The sequence below is a fragment of the Microtus pennsylvanicus genome, chromosome 13 (assembly GCF_037038515.1).
Source record: "Microtus pennsylvanicus isolate mMicPen1 chromosome 13, mMicPen1.hap1, whole genome shotgun sequence".
In the NCBI taxonomy this organism is placed as follows: Eukaryota; Metazoa; Chordata; class Mammalia; order Rodentia; family Cricetidae; genus Microtus; species Microtus pennsylvanicus.
In genome coordinates, this window is record NC_134591.1 from 38,176,703 (window position 1) to 38,195,709 (window position 19,007).

The window sequence follows — 19,007 nt, forward strand, 5'->3', positions numbered from 1 at the left end:
CGCTTCCAAAGGGGTCATTTCTCAAAAGCTAGTCCAGGTGGCACATCAAAGGCATACTGCATACATGTCTGTTGACCAAGTACTGGCATTGGCCCTTACCTTGAACTCTTGGTGGTGACTCTGTCATGAGGTTGGCCTTATCAGAGCAACGCTTGTTCTCCTTTAAGGGTTGATGTTTGAGAAGAGCAGAGGTGGATTTGGAGTTCATTACAAGTTCACTAAGTCACAGGATCAGCTTCATGCTTTGACATCAGCCCATCCTGGTCTGAAGTCGAATATAAAGAAGCTTTCAAATAGGGCTATGGGTAACTTGAGAGGTTGTCATTCCTTTTGACAGCTGAGCATATGATTAATTAACTAAAAAGGAAGGTTACGCACCTGAAATAGCCAAGTGAATCACGCCTGCTAACATGATTATACCTTTCATGGGAAAATTAGTTTGACCTTTCCATGGAAAGAAATCACTTTCAGTACTAGTATTGTTCTGCAGCATATCAAATTTTCCCTTGAGATCAAAGGGAGTACGTGAGATCAGAACACATAATTTGCGTTACCTCTAATGACTTTGAAATGCATTTTCCTTAACACTTAACTAGATAAAAGTTATCATGTTTCTTAAGACAAATAGTATAATGCATCACTTGCTGTGTGTGTCCCAGGCCCCGTTACACTTCTGCAAGTCACGACTTCATTGTATGCTGAGAAGTCATTGAGAAATCTTTAAAATTCATATTCAATTAAGAGTAATACATATTTTAAGGTTTATTCTTTTGTGACCCAAAGGTAACTAACTGCTTTTTGAAGGTAATAATACATTTTGGAAACTAATACATTTTGGAGACTTTATCTATCCATTCACAGCAAACTTTCATTTAATTTTTAAAGGGTATATGGCAATAATCTATTGTATGACTGTAGTTTAGTTTTAAAAATATTAGCCTAATTCCAAGGCTTTGTTAATTCTAAAATACCACAATACATGGATTTACATATGCATTTTTTCATCTGTGGACTGATTGTGGTAAGTATCACTGTATTGAGTTTATTTTAGCATGTTTAGCCCCCAACATGTGTTATAATGGAATTTCTGGGTCACAGTGTAAATGAATTTTTAATATAAACTTACATGACTAAATTCTTACTATAGGAGATAATTTGATTTATATTCCCCAGCAATGAATGAGAGGATCTTGATTTCAGTTTATCCTTTGGTCTTGACTGTACCTAGAGTGTTTCTTTTCATTTCTTTTAAATTTCCTCTTTTAATTTTTGATTTATAAAATTTTCTTTCTTTTTTTGAGATAGCCCAATTTTTCAGTCTTTTTTTAAATGTCTTTTAGATTTAGCTTTTTGTTGATTTTCTCTCTAAGCGGAGACTGCACTTTTATTTCCTGGTAGTCCAGACCCAAATAATTACACAAAAGCTATATTAATTACAACACTGTTTGATCAATGGCTTAGGCCTATTCCTAGCTAACTCTTACATGTTAAATTAACCCATTTCTATTAATATGTGTCTCACCACGAGACTGCAGTCTACTGGTAAGGTTTCTGGCATCTTTCTTCTTTGGCAGCTACATGGTGTCTCTCTGACTTTGCCTACTCTCTTTCTATATCTCTCTATTTCCCGCCTGGCTTTGTTCTGCCCTTCCACAGGCCAAAGAGGGGACTCTCACATCATCTCCACTTTTCTGTCTAATTAAAAAGGAAGGTTTTATCTTTGACATAGTGAAATTACATATAACAAAACAGGTATTAAGAAAATTACAGTTGCAATGTTTTATCTATCTTATCTTTTGTGAGTCTAAAGTTTTGGTTCTAAATTATCTTTTATCATAACTAAAGAAAACTATAATTATAACTACCTAGCCTTCAACTCCATCAAAGACCCCAGAAGGATATAATATTACCTAAGTAAACAGGAAGTGCATTGTAAGCAGCTTCCAAAGTTCTAGAATTGACAGAGACATCTTGCTGCCTGGACAATCACCCAAAGTTCTTCTGTAACATTGGGGCATCCATTTTCAGTCTACAGGCCCAGAGTGTCTAGCAGACTTTGTGCTGCAGAATGGCTGGCAGACTCTTTCATGATGCAGGAACCCTGAAGAACTGTCTCACCCTTGGGTAAGTCCAGCAGTCATTATCCTGTGAGTCCTATATCCAGTTCAGACAGCATCCCTTTAAGCGGTCCAGGCAAGAGCAATTTCTTCCCCAAATGGAAGTCACATTGAAGGCAAATTCCATAACAAGTTTCTTCAATGCTCATCAACCTCTCTGAAGTAATTGGTGCTGCCAGAAGCAGATATGTCTCACTATCAAGAAAAGTCTAAGTTCTTAAAAGCTTTTAAATACCATATTTTGTAGGTCTTTGAAATGTTGAAGATTATCAACCTGACATATATCTGTACATATCTAGAAAATCTAACTAACATGACTACAGTTTGACTATGATAGATGACTATTTATTAATCTGTATTTCTTATTTACACATTTCTAAATGAGCTGCCCAAACACAATAAATAATTATTTATTAATTATTTACTTAATAAATAATTAAATAAGAGCAGAAATATATACCAATGCAAGGAATCTTTGTATCATATCCCCCTTATTTTTTTTTAAGAAATTGAGTGTGACCATTATTATAACCAACCCTTTTAAAATGAAAATAAACATTTATAAACAATCATCTTGGGAATTTGGGTGTATTTTTTTATCGTTAACTGCTTCCTTCAGCTTGTTGGGTAAAGTATATTTAGGGTTAATGGAGACCTTCTGGGGGTCTTCATCTATCAAACTACATTAGCCTGGAAGGAATCCACAGGTTCTCATGTCCTGTGGAAACAAAAGCAGAACCTTTTCTCTAAAGTAACCTATCCTTAGACTCAAATTTTTAAGTTAAGATAACTTTGAAAGATATATGTTGGTTTAGCTTAGCAGCCCCCAGAATCAAATGTCTCTCTACAATCAAAAAATTCAAAGAAATATATATATATATATATATGTAACTCAGACTCTCTGTGTCTATTCCATCTTTACATGACTTATTTTTTTACTCTATTAAGTTTTACTATTTATTTTTATTATCTTTACCCCTTTAATTTATGACTGTCTGTACTCTTGTCTGTAATCATTTTCCTCTCTCTCCCAAGCCTATGCACAATTTTTTAAAATAAGCTGTGACCTGTTCAAAGGTTTATTTTTGTCTGAGTCTGTCTTTATTGCATATCTGTAATCATTTTGTGACCAGGAGCACTTTTTTTTTTTAAATGCTAAGCAGGCGTGGCTAGAACTAAGGCTATTTTGTTTTTTGGCTCTGCCCAGTCCAACATGGTGGAGGTATGTTCACTGAAAGCTCTTCAAGTCATGTTCACTGCCCCAGCTTCAAGGACACAGCATGTCTATGTTGCTATAAAGCAAGTTGCAACATGCTGCTCACAAGCCCCATTTAAGTGCGCCATAACAGGAGGACCTCCAAAAAGATTCAGTAAAGCCAGCTAGAACCAGGAAGCCTTCTTTTAAAGAATCCACAGAGTTTCTGCTGCTAATGTTGAGTCAGGAAACCTTCTCTTAAAGGAGCCATGCCTCTGCTTGTAGTCAGCAAACAGAGCCTATCTGAAAAAATGTGGCTACCAAAAAGCTCCAATTGACTCCTGTTTTTGTGGGTCTAGAAGCCATTTTTAAAAAAGCTTCTTTAGGCTTTATGTGAAAATTCTCTTTCTATGTTAGTGCCATTTTGTAGACAGCAACTATGTGTTCATTTCCTGGTTGTCGAGACCCAAATAATTACTCAAAAACTATATTAATTACAACAGTGGTCAACAGCTCAGGCATATTTCTAGCTAGTTCTTACATCTCAAATTAACTCATTTCTATTAATCTGTGTATCACTATGAGGCTGTGGCCTACCAGTAAGGTTCCGGTAGCATCTTTCACTTTCAGCAGCTGCATGGTGTCTCTCTGACACTGCCTACTCTCTCTATATATGTCTGTTCAAATTTCCCACATAGTTTTGTTCTGCCCTGCCATAGGCTGAAGCAGCTTCTTAATTAACCAATGGTAATAAAGCATATTTACAGCATACAGAGGGGAATCCCACATCATTTCTCTAAGATTTAATTCTAGTTTATTCTTCTATATGGACTATAAAATTCACATTTCTGGTTCTAAAATAAGCATGTTCTGTTGTTATTGAATTAAATTATACACTAATTAAGAACTAAGTTCCTGATTCTACAATCTATTCAAAGCATGTTTGTTTTCCCATTCATTCATGCTTTCTTCTGTGTCTGTTTGGAATTTTTCAGTGTTTTCTGCTGTGGAACAATGCTTTTCTACACTATGAATATGTATGTCTCTCATTGGTTAATAAAAATCTGACAGGCTGGTAGCTGGGTAGGAACTTAGGTGGGAAATACAAACTGAAAATGATGGGAAGAAAGAGGGGGAGTTGAGAGAGACTCAAACTAGTCCCTGGGCACCACCACAAACTTCCTTGGGACCTTGAGAAAACTGAGATAATAGTCAAGACCTGGGAGAGCTAGCTGTTGTCCAGTGTTGGTATGATGGGGAAATGTAAGGCTTATTTGAAGTCCTAGCTGGAGTAGCCTATGAAGTTGGGCCACCTTAGCTGATTTGAAGTTGTCCTAATTGCCAATTTTTGAGGAATTTTCAACAGAGGCATTCTTAGAGGTTGGATTACCTGGGATACTTAGCTTTATTAATTTTTTATTCTTTTGTTCTGAAAACACACAAACTTTGAAAGGTAACACACACATATATGTATATATTTACACACACACACACACACACACATATATATATATGTTAATTTTATGTGACAATATGACCTAGACAGATGCCTAGATAGCTTGTTAAACACTATCTCTTGATGTATATCAAGAATGTTTCTGAAATTTGAATTTGAATCCATTGGCTTTGCCCTCCCAGCTGTTGACTGGCAGCACCCAGTCCACCTGGGACCTAAAAGAGGATAAGTTAAAGGTAGCATCTTTTCTCTATCACAGTCTGAGCAAGAACACTGTTTTCTGGTCTTCTGGTTCCAGGATGTCAGTCTGGATTAGAACATACAGCATTAGTGTGTGTGTGTGTGTGTGTGTGTGTGTGTGTCTACATTAACAAAACTACGGAATATGCAGTATGTACAAATCAGCTAAAGATCTTTTTGTTCTATGTTTAAAGTAAAAGACATCTGTCAACTTTATATGTTCATTTTGATTGCATAAACAAAATTTTATATAAATCTCCACCTATGCCATATGAAAGGATGGCATGTAATAATAAATCATGAGGACTCTATAGCCAGCAAGATATATCATGTCTTCTCCAGTCTCAGAGCTGTTCCCATACTACATGGGTCAACATATACATCACCTGTCTTGTAGTCTTTCTTGATTTCTTCCTTCATGTCTGCATTCACAATTTTCAGGAGGTCTCCCTCAGTCAAATCTGATCTTTAGTAATTTTGAAGGAATCCATAGCTTTCTCCCCCCATGGAAACAAAGAAAAAGAGCACAATCTCCCCCTCAAAACAACACATTTCTTGACTTCCATTCTGAAGTTAAGACATACTTAAAATATGTGCTGGTTTAATACAGCGGTTTTTCTAGAATCCATTGTCTCGCAGCAGCATTTGCACTTGACTCATCAGCACTAAAAAACTCAAAGTCACCTAAATACCATGCAGAACCAGACACCCTGAATGTTTCCTGTCCTTACATGACTTATTCTTTTTATATTACTTTACTCTTTCTTTCAAGATTTTACTTTGTTATTTTTAAACAATTTATTTTTTTCTATGACTTTCTATACCTATTTTCTTTTCTTTTCTTTTCTTTTTTTAGGATCTAAAAACATTTTAAAGCGTACTCTACCTGCTTAGAAGTTTTCTTGGTTTGGACCTGATTTTCTTTTTTTTTAAATTGATTTTTATTGAGCTCTACATTTTTCTCTAACCCTCCCTCCCACTTCAATTCTTTCCCAAGGTCCCCATGCTCCCAATTTACTCAGGAGATCTTGTATTTTTATACTTTCTACTTCCCATGCAGATTATATCTATGTAAGTCTCTCTTGGTGTTCTTACTGTTGTCTAAGTTCTCTGGGATTGTGGTTTGTAGGCTGGTTTTCTTTGCTTTATGTTTAAAAACTACCTATGTGTGAGTACATGTGATAATTGTCTTTCTGTGTCTGGGTTACCTCACTCAAAATAATGTTTTCTAGCTCCATCCACTTTCCTGCAAAATTCAAGATGTCATTATTTTTTTCTGCTGTGTAGTACTCCATTGTGTAAATGTACCACATTTTCCTTATCCATTCTTTGGTCGTGGGGCATTTAGATTGCTTCCAGGTTCTGGATATGACAAACAATGCTGCTATGAACATTGTTGAGCACATGTCCCTGTGACATGATTGAGCATCCTTTGGATATATACCCATAAGTGGTATTACTGGGTCTTGGGGAAGGTTGTCACCCAATTTTCTGAGAAATTGCCACACTGACATCCAAAGGGGCTGTACTAAATATAACCCCAGCAGCACAAACACTGAGAGAAACAATTAATAAATGGGACCTCCTGAAACTGAAAAGCTTCTGTAAAGCAAAGGACATGGTCAACAAGACAAAACAAGAGCTTACAGAATGGGAAAAGATCTTCACTAACCCCACATCAGACAGAGGCAAAATCTGTCTCCAAAATATACAAAGAACTCAAGAAATTGGTCATCAAAATAACACATAATCTAATAAAAAATGGAGTACAGACCTAAATAGAGAACTCTCAACAGAGGAACCTAAAACGGCTGAAAGACACTTAAGATGTTCAGCATCCTTAGTCATCAGAGAAATGCAAATCAAAACAACTCTGAGATTCCATCTTACAGCTGCAAGAATGGCCAAGATGAAAAACACCGATGACAACTTATGCTGGAGAGGTTATGGGGAAAAGGGAACACTTCTGTATTGCTGCTGGGAATGCAAGCTGGACCTGATTTTCTGTTTATCTGAAGCCTTCTCTGACCGTATGAGCCAAACCTTAAACCACCACAACACCTGCTATATGACTCCACTTATCACATGGTACTGTGGCTTGCTCCTCTCCCCCATGGGTTTAGCAGGCTATCCTATTGATTCTGAGCTGCAGCCACTGTTTGCCTTTCTGTGAGAGGCTAGGCTCTTGCCTGCCTGCAGCTACATTTACCACTCCCAGTCTGGGAAGTTGATGGGCCTGCCTGTGGCAAGCATTTCTACCCAAGGTTGGGTAGCATAGTGAGTTGCCTCCTCAAGTGCTTGACTGCACAGCAGGGTCTACTAAAGGATCTGCACCTCTGTACACCATGGGCTTTGGATCTACTTGAGAAATGGCTGTTAATAGGCAGACTATCCAGCTTTGTGTCCAGAACTTTTTTCATCTTTCTCAGGCCATATATGGACATATGTGCCTCATCTCGGGTGACAAATTTAGTCAGACTTTCTTTAGATTGTCAGTCCCCAAATAATGATATGGAGAATTATTATTAATTACAAAAGCTTGGCCTTTTCTTTGGCTTGTTCCCAATTATCTGTTATAAATTACACTAAACTGTTTATGTTAATCTACTTTTTCCCATGTGGCTCATTACCTCTTCTCTATACTCTATGTCTAACTTTCTTTACATTGGGCTGGCTTAATGCCAGGAAGCTCAAATTCTTTCCAAATTCTGCTCTCTCCCTGGAAGTCTTTCCTACTCAGTCCTACCTAGCTATTGGCTATTCAGCTCTATATTAAACTAATCAGAAGGTACCTTTCACATAGTGTGATCAAATATTCTGCAACTCTCTGGATCAGAGTAACACATAAAATTAACCACCAAAAATTTCCTTAACTTTAATGCTCAGTTTCCTCTTTCCACATTGACTATATAGGCATACCATGACCTTAAAAAGCAGTAATACTATTGCCTCATACTTTTATTTTTGTAGAAATACCTTTAGTATCTTGTCTTTAGATATAGCCCCCCCTTTTTTTCCTGAGGTAGTTGTATTTCTTTATCTTGTGATGAACATGTTTATACTTGCCTAGGTAACCATGTGGGTTGTTAAGTGAAGAATGATTCTTGACAATTTCAAAGGCCACCTCCACATTTCTTGAGATAATCCTATGACTTTTGCTCTTTGGATGTTCCTCTATGATTATTTACCTAAATAACACCATATTTAAGATAGATTGATATGTTTCTTTTATGTGAAGTCCTTATGTGATCAATGTCACATACCCTATAATATTAAAGTTATTTATACAATTAAAACTACAACTCTTTAGAAGTTTATACATTCTAAGAATAACCCACTTTTTGAGGGTTTGGTAAGATTTCCTTGGGAAAATCTTATTGACTTGGTAATTCATTTGGAGGGATATGAATCATTGAAGGTTTTCTCATTTTTAAAATCTTTTCTTCTCTGTCAGACTTATCTAATTATATTTTCAACTAAAAGTATCCCTTTATCTCAGGCTCTCAAATATTTTTTTTCCTTGTGGAACAGACATTCCCAATGGAGGTGCTGTATCTTTGATATTGTAGTGTTAATTTAACTCTTAAGGGAGAGAAATATTTTATTTATTTATTTATTTATTTTTAAATTTATTTATTTATTAAAGATTTCTGTCCCTTCCCCGCCTCCCAGTTCCCTCCCCCTCTCCCAGTTAAGTCCCCCCCCAGCCCCAAAAGCAATCAGGGTTCCCTGTCCTGTGGGAAGTCCAAGGAACCCCCATCTCCATCCAGGTCTAGTAAGGTGAGCATCCAAACTGCCTAGGCTCCTACAAAGCCAGTGCGTGCAGTAGGATCAGAAACCCATTGCCATTGTTCTTGAGTTCTCAGTAGTCCTCATTGTCCGCTATGTTCAGAGAGTCCGGTTTTATCCCAGGCTTTTCCAGACCCAGGACAGCTGGTCTTGGTGAGTTCCCAGTAGAACATCCCCTTTGTCTCAGTGTGTTGGTGCACCCCTCGCGGTCCTGAGTTCCTTGCTCGTGCTCTCTCTCTTTCTGCTCCTGATTTGGACCTTGAGATTTCAGTCCTGTGCTCCAATGTGGGTCTCTGTCTCTGTCTCCTTTCATCGCTTGCTGAAGGTTAATATTCAGGAGGATGCCTATATGTTTTTCTTTGGGTTCTCCTTATTTAGCTTCTCTAGGATCACTAATTATAGGCTCAATGTCCTTGGTTTATGGCTAGAAACCAAATATGAGTGAGTACATCCCATGTTCCTCTTTTTGGGTCTGGCTTACCTCACTCAGGATAGTGTTTTCTATTTCCATCCATTTGCATGCAAAATTCAAGAAGTCCTTGTTTTTTATTGCTGAGTAGTACTCTAATATGTATAAATTCCATACTTTCTTCATCCATTCTTCCATTGAAGGGCATCTAGGTTGTTTCCAGGTTCTGGCTATTACAAACAATGCTGCTATGAACATCGTCGAGCATATACTTTTGTTGTATGATAAGGCCTCTCTTGGGTATATTCCCAAGAGTGGTATTGCTGGGTCCAGGGGTAATATTTTAAATGGAAGGGAAATTGTACAATCGACTTAATTAACCATTAGGAGTATATTAACATTCTCTGTTTCTTTATTGTGTCTGTTTTTATATTTATATAGCTTTTCTTTATTGACTGATTGGTTTAGCAATTATTTTGGTAATATGTTTCTATTTTCTTTTTCTTTTCTTTATCTTATTTATTTATTTATTTATTTATTTGAGACAGAGTTTCTCTGTGTAGCCCTGGCTATCTTGGAACTCACTCTGTATATCAGGTTGGCCTCAAACTCACAGAGATCTACTTGCCTTTGCCTCCCAAGATCTAGGATTAAAGGCATGAGCCATCACACCTGGCATTATGGTTCTGTTTTCAAAAATTAGCTTGTCAAAGTCCAGGGCTTTGCAGAAGTTACATTAGTACTCTGCCATTGAACCACATCTTAAAAACCAGCATCCAGGGAATGGAGTGGCATTTTATTTGTATTTTAATAAATGAAGCTTGCCCGAAGGTCAGAAATGTAAAACAGCCACACTGACCAGCCTTACAGACCCAGCAGCAAAGACACACACCTTTATTCCCAGTAGCCACATTAGTAGCCATAGAAACCAGGCTGTAGTGGTGTATGCTCTTAATCCCAGCACTAGAGACGGATACAAAATGGGAGGAGACAGCTCGTCTCAGTCTCAGCTTCATTCTGAGATTCTGGGAGGATCACCATTTTCAGACTGAGGTCAAGGTAAGAGCCAGTGGATGGACTGTTTTACTTTTCTGGTCTTTAGGTTGAACCCCAATATCTGTCTCTGAGTTTTTATTAATCACGCTACATATCATTCCTCCATGACCTCTGAATCAGTTCCTGCCTCTTGGTTCCTGCCCTGCATTCTGATGGAGTGTAACCTGGCTCAGATGAAATACTCTCTGTCCAGCCCCAGGTTGTTTTTGGTCAGGGTTTTATCACAGCAGCAGAGAAGACTAGGGCGCCTTCCTTTTCTCACTCAGGTATCAAGCCCTCTAAACTGTTTATCTCATTTCTTCTCTTTTCCTTCTGTTTATGTAGCAATTCGCTTTCTAACGTTTCAGGTGTGTGAAACTTATTCACTGAGGTAAATTGGCACGGCACATTTATGATTGTGTTTTCACATATCACGATTCTAGAAGTTGCTAATTTTGTTCCTGGGAATCAGCAAAAAGTTTCTGTTTATAATTTCCAAGTGGAAGTACTTCGGCTGTTTTGATTTTCGATTCATCTTTCGCTTTGTATAGTGATGATTGCAGATCATTACACACGATCCCTTATTTCTTTGCATCATATCTTTCTGATTTGATGCATGGATGTTGGTCACTTTGGGTGTCTGTGACATACCTGTACTTTTTATCTTCATATAATAGTCAAGTGCTCTTATTTTACACACAGCTATTAGTTATAAACCATGATAACTGACATACATTCTCTCTCTCTCTCTCTCTCTCTCTCTCTCTCTCTCTCTCTCTCTCTCTCTCTCTTGGTTTTTCGAGACAGGGTTTCTCTGTGGTTTTTGGAGCCTGTCCTGGAACTAGTTCTTGTAGACCAGGCTGGTCTCGAACTCACAGAGATCCGCCTGCCTCTGCCTCCCAAGTGCTGGGATTAAAGGCGTGCATCACCACCGCCCGGCTTGACATACATTCTCTACACTGCATTTCATCCAGATAGTGTTTTGTTTAAAAGTTAAATTTCTTCGGGTTTATCATATTATTACAGAAGCTTAGTCTACCACCTCTATGCCAGCCTTAAATGACACCACCAGTCTCAGCGACTCCAGATGAGTCAGCCAGTGAGCTAACTATAAGTACAGCACCTTTGTCATTTCCTCCGGAGTTCTGAGACTCATGCCATTTCCAGGCTCTGAGAGCCTACACATGATGTCATTCATATTTTTACATTCTTACTTCTGGAGTAAGGTGCATGCTCACTGTTCACCGGCAGTTCTTCGGAGAAAGCTATCCCCGGTTTCTTCCTCAAGTGCAAGAACTTTTCTTTGACTTAGAATGTTTTAGACTGGCCCTTCGTGTCCGATGAGCAGTTTGTTCTGGATGTTCTGGATGCTCCTTTGAATTCTGTGGTCTTTCCTCGAGACAGTCTTGTATAGTCTCATTGGCATTAGGCGCTGAATGGTGCCTCAAAGAAAACTGGATTGATTTTTTTTCCCTTACAATTTATCTTTTCTCTTTTTAGCTTTAGGATGTTTCCTTTATGTTCAAAATATAGAAACTTAACATGATAAAAATGAGAAGGATCTGAAAAATATTCAATGATTTGTTGTACATGTCTTGGCTCAACCCTTATGGATCACTGCTTTCTACTACGTGGGTTTGCTTTCATCATGTTGGTTCAAGTCTTTTTCCTGCAGTTTCAAGAATGGAAGCTCTTTTTACTGGTTTAGCAGTAAGACTTGTTCTCACAGATGCTACTCATGTGTGCTGTGGTTCTGTGCTGTGTTTTAATAGAAGAAGACAACACTTTCATAGCACTTAGGAACTATTCCTGTTTATTTTTATTTAACTTTAGTCACTTTCACATCTGTCTTTGATGTCCCATGCCTTTGGGGTTGTTTCTGATGTTATTTTCATTTCTGTGACAGTTTCTTTCTTTTTCTTATTATTTTTTAATATTATCTCATTTTATCCACCCATTCTCTCACCCGAGTTTCTATTTGGGGAAGCAGATAGTCATGCAAGGTTTTGATCTCTCTTACACCTATAGTACAAAGAGTTACATACACAAATAATATAACCTGATTTTAAAAGAAAAAGCAACTTCACAACACACTACTGGAAGTATACTTGTGAGAAATCATCGTTCCCTGAAGACCTAGATCTTATTGATTAAAAAAATTATGATGTCTTGACTATTTTTTCTTCAATGCTTTGGCATGCGCGCGCACACACATAAACACACAAGAGTGTGCATACATACATACATACACACATACACACAGAGAGATGTGGGGAGAGGCTGTTTTGTGTCTACTACTTCCGGGTATTGGGCTTACCCTGGAGCATGGTTGATATATCCAGTGTTATTCCACTGGAGAAAACTGGCATTCCCTTTCCTAACAGGTGCCAACTGCAATCATCTTCTTGGTTGGGGTGACAGGAATGTTGTCCCCACTTCTCTTTCTCAGTGCTGGTATTTTGCTGGTTTGAGCCTGTACAGGTCTTGTGAATGTAGTCACAGTCTCTGTGAGTTTATCTGTGTATCAATCTTCTTGTGAATGGAAGAGACTGTTATCTTTTTTTTTTTTTTTTTACCATTTCTGGCTTTTACAATCTTTTGGTCTCTTCTGCATAAATCCCTGGGATTTGAGGATAAAGGCATTTTATTTAGTGCTGAAGGGGCCAAACTCTATCACTGCACATTGTCCAGTTGTAGCTCTCTCGGCATCTCCTGCAAGGAGAAGCTTCTTTCATGAGGGCTGAACAATGCTCTGTTCTATGACTATAGCCATATGTCATTAGGAGTCATTATATTGCTATGTTCTTTTAGCAGAAAAATTGTATTAGGTATTCATATAGGCCCATTACCTATGTAGTCTCAGGTTCTTGACAATTTCAATAGTGTTTGGTAAAGGGTCCAGCTCATGGAGTGGGCCTTAAATTCAATCAAAAAGTGTTTGTTTTTTCCCATAACATTTGTGCCACTACTGCAGCTGTATATGTTGCAGGCGGGCCACTGTTGTAGACTGCAGGGTTTGTAGTTTGGTTAAATGATGGTTACTTTTCTCCTTGAGTAGTATATAAAGTGCCTTCTAGCACCATGAACACTAGTCAATTGGAGTGAAGCTTCTAGGTAGGCACCATTTTAATTTCTCTGTTTTGGATGACATAAGTAAGTTGCCTTTACCAATAGGGCCTACCATCGGGTTACAGTGAGTAATCGTATGGAGAATAATAGCCCGTGGAGTCTTGGGCAATGGGTGGGTGTGTAGGCACTCAAAGAACCTCATTGGCTAATGACTCAACAGGAAGTAATCCATTCTTGGCACTGGAGGTTTTGCTTGTTGGTGTAAGATGTGTTGCTGGGGAATTGTCTACCCCATTATATGGTGACTCCATCTAAATTCCTTACACACACACACACACACACACACACAAACACACACACACACACACACACACGAAGGCTTCTGCAGTAGCAGATTTCCACATGGATTTTTAGAGACCTTTTAGTGTTAGTTGTCCCTCCCCACATTCTCTTCTTTGCCCTGCGTTCCCATCCTCTTCTCCATTTAATCCTCCTAGTCCCATAAACGTCAGTCAGAACTGCGTTGCCTCCGTGGAACATTTCCTAGCTCTCCATTGGTGAGAGTTGATGTTTCTTCTGGAACTTTGCTACTATATCTTGGTATCTATCGTGTGTCCATCTGTTGTTCTTTTAGTGTCAGATTCTTCGATGCTAGTAATCATTTTTGAGTGGATTATTACTTTTTGTGATTAAAGTCTTTGGAGAAAGTTCCTGAAGTTAAGTTTCAAGGTAACTTTAGTATTCTCACATTCTCAAGCCCCAAATGCCTAGTTTTGATGCAAATGGTTAAAATAAGCAGGATCTAGAGCCTCTGCATTTCATGCTGATTTAAGCCTCTTTGGAGATGGTGCTTTCACTTGCTTAAGTTTGCTGGATTCCTTGGTAACCAAGCACCCCTTTCCCATCACTCTCTCTTTGTATATTATTCTGCCCTACTCCGGATTCTGTCTCATCTATTCCAGCTTTTGATAGAGACAGTTGTGTGTGTGTGTGTGTGTGTGTGTGTGTGTGTGTGTGTGTGTTTCTTGTATCTTCTACCGCCTCGCTGGTTAATTTAAGCGGTTTCTCCTAAGGACTTTTCCATGCAACTTCTGGTCAAAGGCAACTGCTCTTGGCAACTATTGAAAGTACTTTGGAGTTTGTGAGTAAACATGTATAACTTTGTAGAAAATGGTATTTAAATCTTTCCCCATTCCCTTTGTTAGCATGTATAAATTCCAGCAAGAGGTAGGAAAGATGTTTAAATAACTGACGTCATGATCAGATTGTAGTATATTTCATTTTTTTTTTGCAACAAGAATGGTTTGGACTAATTTTTTTTTCTGAAGAAGATGGAATACCTTGAAAGACTTAGTAGCTATTAATTTTTTCAAAGTTTTAATTTCCAGTGAAGAACAGCATGCCACTCAACTTGGTCCTATTTTACTTAGATTAAATCACATTTTAGGCTCCCATTCATTGTGCCTTTGGACAATGATGTCTTCATACTTAATAAGTCTAGTTAATTAATTCTCACTGTAGTTCAGAAAAAGAGACTGTGTCAGAACCATGACATTGCAATGTTTTTTGGCTTCTCTCCAGAGACTCATTGCCTTTGTGCTATTAACTTTGGGCTCAATTTCAAGGTAATGGATGTAGCGGATGGCATATAATACAAAGCAAAAAGCCGGAAAAGAGAAGAGCCACTGGACAGTTGGCAGCGTTGCCGCTGGAGAGCTGGGTGTTCCTTGGCAGACAGTGTTGGAGGAAACAATGCACAGCGAGAGTTGGTAAAGTCCCATCACCCTTATGGTATAGGTGTGCCCTGTCCTGTGTGGTTGGGTCAATGGGAAAATATGGAAAGTTTCGCTTCCTTGGCGAGCCTTTATATGCCCTTTAATATGGGCAGTTCAGAAAGATTCTAAATTCCTGACCCCCTTTCCATGCCAAAAAAAAAAAAATTCCTCCACTTGGGCAGTTATGGCATGTTTTGTAGTGGGATGGTTTATATTGCCCATTTGGGGGTTTATGGTTGGTTTTGTAGTGGGATGGTTTATATTGCCCATTTGGGGGTTTATGGTTGGTTTTGTAGTGGGATGGTTTATATTGCCCATTTGGGGGTTTATGGTTGGTTTTGTAGTGGGATGGTTTATATTGCCCATTTGGGGTTTTATGGTTGGTTTTGTAGTGGGATGGTTTATATTGCCCATTTGGGGGTTTATGGTTGTTTCTCCCATTAGATGGCAAACTCGTGTCTCAACCATCCTACCATCTTCGCACCGCCAATCTGATACCATGTGCTCCGTGCAAAATGCCTGTTAGGTCGTGGGAATGAATTACAAGATTTGCTAACTTAACCAAGAAAGTCTGGTCTCTAATTCGTTCGGCAGTTCAAGGTACGAAGTCATTTTTTTGCTAGCTTCCTCTTTTCCTTGCCAGTTTCCCTTCTCTTACATTCTGACTAAAAGGACTGGTTAATTAGGACCACACACACACACACACACACACACACACACACACACACACACACACACACACACACACACAGTGGCAGGACTATGCCCATCTCTTCACTTAAAACAGGATCAATAATTCAGGTCCAGGTGGCTAAGCCTGGTGCCCTGTCACATGAATCCCTAAGTTATGGGACCCTCTCTCAGGCTGTTGCTGGACCACAAACTCAGCAATAATATGACCCTTTGGTTCAGGAACCAAAGCTGATCCCTTAGGGAGTCCTTTGTGCAACAGGAGAGCGGTGGGCTCCTGCGCTCCCACCTGCTCTTTGAGTGATAAGCCAGGCTCTCTTCACCCGCCCACCCCCTGGGAGGGGGACCCATCCCCCTTTCTTGCAGCCAGGAGGTGCGGGAGCCCTTGGTACCGTCTGGGTGGCAGATGAACAGCGAGCCACTGACACATCGCAGGGCCAGCGAGCGGGAACGAGCGCGGGGGCGGGGGCGGCGTGTAGTGGCAGACGGCCGCGGGGATTATGAATGGGGGCGGGGGCCGGCGAGTTGAGGTTCCACCCGGGATCGTCCGCACCGGCTGATGGGCACGCAGGGCTGCGCGTAATCCTCCAGCCGCGGTGGAAGGAGGCTGCGGCGAGCGCAGTCTGGCAGTGAGGGAGCTTCTGCAAAAGTCTTCTGCGGTCGCGCGCGTGGAGTGCCGCGGAGCTCGGCCAGGTAGGAGGGAGAGGAAAGGAGCCAAGGGCGACCGTCCAGAGGCCCCGGCTGCGGCGACTCACAGGTGGTGGCCTCGGTGGCCGCAGCATCCAGTCCGGTCGACTGGGTTTCGGGTACCGCGCAGTGCTAGAGAGAGAGGCGTGGGGGAGCCGCGGCTCTGGGCTCAGTCGGTGGAGGTCGGGGTCCGGCGGTACAGGAGAGGCACCCGAGCTTCTCAGCGCGGGCTGGTGGCCCCGCCTGGGTGGCCGCGGTATCCTGAGATGAGGCTGCGGGTCGCTCTCCCCCGGATCTCCAAGGTTCGCCCACGGGGCAGCTTGGCGCGGGAGCGCAGGCTGAGGTTGAGGATGCCTCGCCTCCCGCCGCATCGCACCGCGGCCGCATCGACTGCGGGCTCTGGAACCTCGAGGCCGGTATGGCAGCCTAGGTTCCTCCTGGTCGCCCCTGGGAACCAGTCCTCCCATGGATCCTTCCCTAGGGCACTTTCAGTCTCGGCCGCTTGGACCTTGGACCTCTTAAGACAGTCATTGGGAAGCAGAGCCAGCCAAGGGACAAGCAGAAGGATTCCCCGAGCGGGAGCCCCAGTGGGCGGTGATGCCTGGGGGCCAACTGCCCAGAGTTTGCTGGGCTGCTGCTGCAGGATGCTCCCACACACCTAGATAGCTGGGTCCCTAAGCCCGGCGTACCTAAGCCTCTGCAGAACCAAAGCTGTGCCCAGAACTTTTGGCAAGCTTTGGTGTCTGGGCTGCCATGAGAAGCTCCAAGACTGGGGAGCAGGAGGCCTGCTGCCCCTCACCTCACTTTCCTTCTGCTTGGTCTCCTCTCTCAGTTCTGTTTTCCTTCCCTCCTCACACACCGCCTTCCATGTGCTACACTCAACACAAAAATCTGAGCCCAAGGAAGCCACGGTGTTGACCAAGTATTAAGAGAAAGGTGGGGAGGACTAAGTTTTTGTTTGTTTGTTTATCGAGACGTGGTTTCTCCGTAGCTCTTAATTGGATGTCCACCATGCACATGACACAGCATGCCTGGGGTGATTTTAAAGCAAAACTGATTTTTAAAAAAAATTACATTGCAGGTATCTTGGGTTTACATCACAGGTGTATGATGCTGCTAAGCTGAAATGCATTTTGTGCCTCCCTATATTCGATCTCCATGAGATGCAACTGTCCCATAGAGCACACGTGTCTTTTGGACGTAGCTCTTGCCAGTTCCTGGCTACACCGTGAGAAAGGCAAATTAAGTTAAAATGTATGATTAAAGTAATAAAAGTCCATGCAGTTTTAGTAGATCATAATTTCATTTTCTTTTGATGAACCCACTTTTTTTAATGCAGTGACTTTTCAGCCTCCCACCCCCAGTTTGGGGATCCCAGCGTTTTTATGTGTGACCCGAGGAGGAAGAACCTGGAGATTTTGTGAACATGCCTTGCTGATAATGTGTGCAGGCTGATGATGTCAGGGGAAGCAAATCTAGTTGTGATTTTGCTCCGTGTACCTCATTAATCTTCTAACATTCCAGGAAAAGAGAAATCTCTTTTAATACAAACATGTGTTTTAGTGTAAAATTGGCCTAGTCAGCTCTTCAAATCAATACATGTAGGACTTAGCAAGGAACATATTTACTCTAGTTTCTATTATTTTTAATTTTTATAAACAGAACAATTCCATTTTGTAAATTTACAAATCAAAACAAGTGCAGTATTAGAAAAGAACAGAATAATTGAGATGGTATGATTAATACTTTTGGGCTGTCTAGCAAACAGATCCATCGCCTTCCTATTTTCCTGACATATTTGTGAGCTAAGCAATTTTGCAACATGTCTACTTGTATTTCCTCATTTGACTGACTTCTTAGTTTATTTCTAGCTTGGCATATTTTGCCGAGATGAATTTCTATAGAGGGTACCTGCTTGGATATGCCTGTTTACTTTTCTAATAGGGTTGATTTTGATTGAGGAGCAATTAGTAAGCCATATATAGTTTTGGGTTCTTGAAGTCATTTGTCCAGGTTGAGACAATATTTAACAATGACAGGTGCTGTGTACATGCGTTTAGGAAAGATACTTTTGTTTTGACTTTCAATCCGTTTAAAATGGGAATGAGTAAAGAGTTTCAGTTTGCCCTTAGCTCTTTATGCTACCTGTTTTGGCTCGTGAGAAATAAACTAGGTCTTGAGTTAAAAGATTTAGATGTTGGTAATTAAAAAAACAAACAAACATTATTGCAGTGTTGAAACTGACCTATTGCTTTTTCTAAGAAACCCAAGCTGCATAATTTAGAGAAAGCTTCAGGTGGTTGTGTATCAGACACGTGGATTCGTTTAGCACTAATTGTAAGTCCCCTGTAGCAGTACAGTGGAGAATGTGATGTGTTAAATCCTTCTCCTGGGAAGGACTTGCTGTCTCAGCCTCTGAGAATCTTCTTTTTTTTTTAATTTCTTTATTTATTAAAGATTTCTGTCTCTTCCCCGCCACCGCCTCCCATTTCCCTCCCCCTCCCCCAATCAAGTCCCCCTCCCTCCTCAGCCCAAAGAGCAATCA

General features: G+C 40.4%; 1 protein-coding gene across 3 annotated transcripts in view; it reads left to right on the plus strand.

The window, feature by feature from the left end:
* The first annotated feature begins 16,156 nt into the window (after window positions 1–16,156).
* The window catches only part of Pde4b (phosphodiesterase 4B), a 526,974-nt gene continuing 524,123 nt past the window's right edge, over window positions 16,157–19,007 (plus strand). For 2 of the 3 annotated variants that reach the window (XM_075946591.1, XM_075946592.1), the window contains exon 1: window positions 16,166–16,468. The gene's annotated coding sequence lies outside the window, so the exon portion shown is untranslated. Of the gene's footprint in view, window positions 16,469–19,007 lie in introns of all 3 variants that reach the window. The other variant, XM_075946584.1, reaches the window with a different exon arrangement.